The 5,198-nt window shown below is 30.2% G+C and overlaps 1 protein-coding gene across 1 annotated transcript in view; it reads right to left on the bottom strand.

Moving 5' to 3' along the window:
* Window positions 1-5,198, bottom strand: part of LOC105625703 (ubiquitin-like protein 3) — a 12,965-nt gene that overhangs the window by 6,819 nt on the left and 948 nt on the right. The gene's annotated exons all lie outside the window — the stretch shown is intronic.

Here is a 5,198-nt window from a genome sequence, read left to right as displayed (position 1 = left end):
TACTGTGTGTGTGTGTGTGTATGTGTGTGTGTGTGTGTGTGTGTGTGTGTGTGTGTGTGTGTGTGTGTGAGAGACAGAGAGAGAAAGAGGAGCACTTCACTTCTGTTGATTTAGAATTTAGGCTCACCGAGCATGCACAGAAGTGGTCCTCTCCTTGGTACATGTAACAGACTCTCGAAATCCTTTCTGAACAGATTCTCTCCAAATCCACATGTCCGAATTCATGAAAGACGCAAGAGAGATTTCCACTGAACTTTAAAGAGACTTATTCATGTACTAGTCGATTATTTAAGTCACATTGCTCGAAATCGAGCATCTGTATGTACCACAAAATCTTTTACGTTCCTTTTCTCAATCGTTCCTCGTTTATTTATGTTTGTAATGTAGTGCAATAATAATTATTATATTTTTATGTTTTATTTGTGTGATATCTTTTAAATTATTTAAAATACAATAAAATGCAGTTTTATAAAAAAAGACTATGATATATTTTTCATGGTCAAAGATACGAATAACATTGTCCAATACATTTTTTAGGTATTTTAACTCAAAGTTATAAAAAAATGCTATTTTTAAGTTTCTCGAAAACCTGACGCGATAAAGCAATTTCATTTATGGATTCGTTTTCAGTGACAAAAAGTCTAAAAGAATCAATTGGTTTCGTTCGTGGTTTAAAGTCCGTGTCGGACAGTGTAATTTATACAGGAGAAACCTTGAATTCTAAACAGAAAACAACTTGTAAGCATTATAAAAATGAAGCAATTACACATTCTTAATAGGTCACTCTATATAACGGATAGTTAATGCAGGTACCATCACCTGGATATCTAGCGATGCGAATCTAATGATGTCACCATTGTCAACGACAAAAGAAATGAATATTTTGTTTCTTTTGTCACGCACTGTCTGATCAAACTTTCGCTGCTTTCACCTTGCGGAAAAAGCGCAATGAGTCACATTTGCAAAAAAGAAAAAGCGACCGAGATTTTTAAGAGTTAATTCTGTATTCTGTTAAATAACTTGGACACAAATATTATTTGAAATGTTGGTATTATTAATAAAAAGATAACAAATACATTATAATTAGTTTAAAAAATAATCGTCAAAAACACAAGAATACAATTATTTGAACCAATTTAATTGTAAGTCTGTATGACAAATTTTATAAAATGGAATTATTCATAAAATGTGCCTTACATTAAAATTATTATGTAACAGTAATTAGTTTAAATTGAAACCAATATATTTTATCGATAAAATCGTAATTAACTTTCACTTTTGCACATGAAAACGTTACACAAATCGTTAATGAAAGAGAATTTAGATTCAAATATGTTGAACTTTTTCGAAAATTTTACACTATTATAGCTTTAAAGGAATCTATACAGATTGCAAAATTCTTTCATTCAAAGTATAAAAAAGGCATAAGACTGTTGATTTAATGGGAAAATTAGAAAAAAGTTAAAAAATTGTGTAATGATATTAAATGTAATTTTTTTATTTTCGATTCTTTCTCGATTTTCTTGTTAAATCGAATGTCTCGCATCTTTTTTTCACGCATATTTTTAATATGTAAAAGATTTTACAATTTGTACAATGTCAATTCGAAATACTTTTTAATTGTAATGTCGATAATTTTGTCACTTCAGGATCTCCTTAATGATTAACTTTTTATGCTTTTAATTATTAATAATTAATTATAAAATAACACCATAATTATTACTATTATTATTAATACTAAAGAATATTTTTAATGACGTTTGCCTAGCTGCCCCCCCCCCACTTAACCCAATTTTAATAAATAAATTATATAATAATAATATTTATTTATGCGCTATTTATGCTCTCAAAAAAAATTTTTGCGCTCATTCCGTTTAGTTAAAAAAATTGTTTGTGGGGGAGGATGGCCAATTAGGGAGGCCTCCCCCTTCCTTGTTTTAACATTTTTCTATAAAAATTACAGAAATTTTATACAGAAATTTAATATTATAACAATATTACTTCTAATATTCTTTCTAATAATATTATACATTGTTCTAGATCTAGATTGTTAATTAAACTACAGCGTTATATTTTTTATAGTATTTTTTGTAATATTTTTGATAGTATGTAGAGATTGGACTTTATTTAAGTTTACAAAAAGGGTAAGGATGTTAACTCAAGTGCGGATGTTACAAAAAAGCTGAGATAAATCTTTGAGCCAGTGCCGGATGGCGGATAATCGTTTTAAGACCTGAGTTCTACACGCAACTTCGCGATGAGTTTCACTAACTTATAATCTTAAAAGTGGAATCGCCTTAAATTAACCGGCGGATAATAGCCGAAGCTCTATCAGCCATCAAGTTGCACGTGAATGTGGAAAGTATAATGAACGTCTCACTACCTTTCTAATGAAACGGATAAGTAGATTAAGAAGCTAATGCGCCATTTAAAACAAAATCGTAGGCTAATGTGATCTTTTTTCTTCATCACTGAGGTCGTAAATCGTTATCGTATCTAAAAATAATGTTACATATTGGCATATATACCACATTTTCTTTTTTTAAACTCAACTTTGTAAATAAGAGAAGCATCACTTATGATCGATATAGATGTTGGAATAATACATGTGTATGTATTTAAATAAAATCTCACAGATATATGATGTGTCAATTATTTTTCGGATTCGCAACACAATCAAGTTATACAATAATAATTTCTCCAAATCAAATTATATTGTCAATTTGATACTTATCCTTCATTATTCAGAATTTTTCATAGTAAGTTCTTTATAAATTTTTAAAATATATTACTAATAATATTAAATCAATGATCTAATTTTTAGTTTATTACAGTTATTAGGGACTATTATCATCGAAATGATGCGCAGTCGTACATTTGAAGTATATAAATTTATTTAAGTATATATATATATATATACTCTCTTTAAATTCTTTAGAGTGAAATTTCATCATCTAAAAAGTGAAAATTATACTATGAGTCTTGAAAAAGAGTAAGAACAAATTGAAAAAGAGCTCAATTTTCTTTAAAAAAGTGAGATTTATTCTAAAAATTTTACAGAGTATATGTATATCCATCTGACTTTGACATAAGCAATATTTTTTTTTGTTTAATTGTTGATTTATTGATTTATTCATATGACTGTCTTCTTTTTATCTTTTTTTAACATTAAAATATCTTGATAACTATAAACTGCATCAAATTAAAATTTCATATACCTATAATAAGTTACCCGTGTAATAAAGATAAAAGAATAAATTCTCGTTATTCTCTGTATTCCTCTGTAGATTTGATTCTTGAAAGAGCTTCGATCTTTTATCTCTTATAGCTGAAAAAAAAACTCTTAACATTTTAACATTTACATCAGTGAAATATTAATAATAAGTTTGCTAGAAGAATTTATTATATTACATATAACGTATATATAAGGGCTGGCTTATCTGAAAATGATCTTGTATTGCTTACAATTGTCTGTTAATTAACTCGAGGATCGATTGGCATGCGCCGAGCAATAACGTCACGCTACGGAGATTTTCTAGGCTTTGTGGGAAAATTACGCGTAATGAAAAGGGAAGACGCGACAGGAGTGGGCGGGAAATAAGGATGCCGTGAGGAGAAAGAGCGGAATTGGGCTAATCGCGAACGTGTGTTCGCCGCGATGGGTTTACCTTGATTTTGCGAGCGCTCGATTCGCGTCACGAGGCGAGGTCATGCCGAGACCGGATAACCAGGTCATTGGGGCATTCGGATACCCGAGGACCGCGAGTGGAACTACGCGCATATGCATGTAGAACGACCCACATCTCTCTACGCGCGCCCGCGTCCTTCGCCCGCGGTATCGAAGGACTTAAACTTTTGACGCACAAACACGTAATAACGAAAGCACGCACGCATCTCCTTATCGATCTACAGCGATCTTGCGAAGCAAGGCGTAGCGGTGTTTTTCAAGATCTCCTTGCTCTCGTCGTCTATCAAGACCCACGCAAATTTCAAGACATATGTAAGAGACAAATAAATATTTATAAATATCGCTTGGCATAATTTTCTAATAAAACGATATCACGTGAATAAAGTGTTTGTGATCATTTCGCCGCTTTACACAGAGTTATATTCAATAGGATACAATAGATATTTTCTGTTTACCTATTGTGTATAAAATTAATTTTAATCAGATATTTAACAATAGAAGATAAGTGATTTCTATATACATACTGAGAGAAATGTGTTTGTGACTACAATATTACATGATAAAGTATTTTTGGATTTTATCTTATAGTTATTACTGCTATAACATTAATAATAAACTCATATTTATATTTATACGTTATATTTGTTCTACCAATTGTAACAAATGTATAATATAAATTATATGATAATTTCAAATATTAAAATAATAAAATCCATATCGAGATATAGATTTTAGTATATTAATATTTGTAAATAAGATTAATATTTTTATGTAGTTAATGCAATCACAATTATAATGCATAAAACTATTTTTTAACATTCGCTTACTATTTACATGATAATAACTAAAAAACTATTAAAAAACAATGACTCTTACGATATAATAGTATATACGATATAATTGTATAAATTCATAGCATGCTATGCAGATGATCATAACACAATGTTGAAGCATCAGTTATAATTTGTAGTTAGAAAATAATTATGATTATATAGTAATGGTAATTATGAATATATATATATATACAGTTTTATATATATAGTACATCGAAAATTACTATAAATTACAATTAAATTATCGTAATTGTAACCGTTTTTTCTCTCACAATTAGAACAGGAAGGAATTAAAAATCCAGACAAATATTTATGGTAAAAATATCTATAGAAATACAGTAAGTACAGAATAAAGATGAAATTGATATAATAATTAAGCAATAAAGATAAAAATAAAGAATGATATGAATTAAATATTGCCAGTGGAACTCTAGCTGCAGTATCGCTGCAGCAAAAATGAAATTAAACGCCGTATAATGAAAAGCAACTCAAACGACCGCGAGACACAAAGGCATAGAGACATGCGAGAAACGGTTTCGATCTAGTTTTTCCCTCTCTCTCTCTCTCTCTCTCTCTCTACAACGAAGGAAGGAAGTAAGAGAGTAGTGCGTCGACCGTACGTACTCGTCTCTTCTTCTACTCGCGGCGGCGGCGGCCGGCCGCGTCGTACGTCGGTA

The sequence above is a fragment of the Atta cephalotes genome (genome assembly GCF_000143395.1).
Source record: "Atta cephalotes unplaced genomic scaffold scaffold00003, whole genome shotgun sequence".
In the NCBI taxonomy this organism is placed as follows: Eukaryota; Metazoa; Arthropoda; class Insecta; order Hymenoptera; family Formicidae; genus Atta; species Atta cephalotes.
The sequence above is the reverse complement of the archived record's forward strand: the minus strand, read 5'-3'. Positions and strand labels throughout refer to the sequence as shown.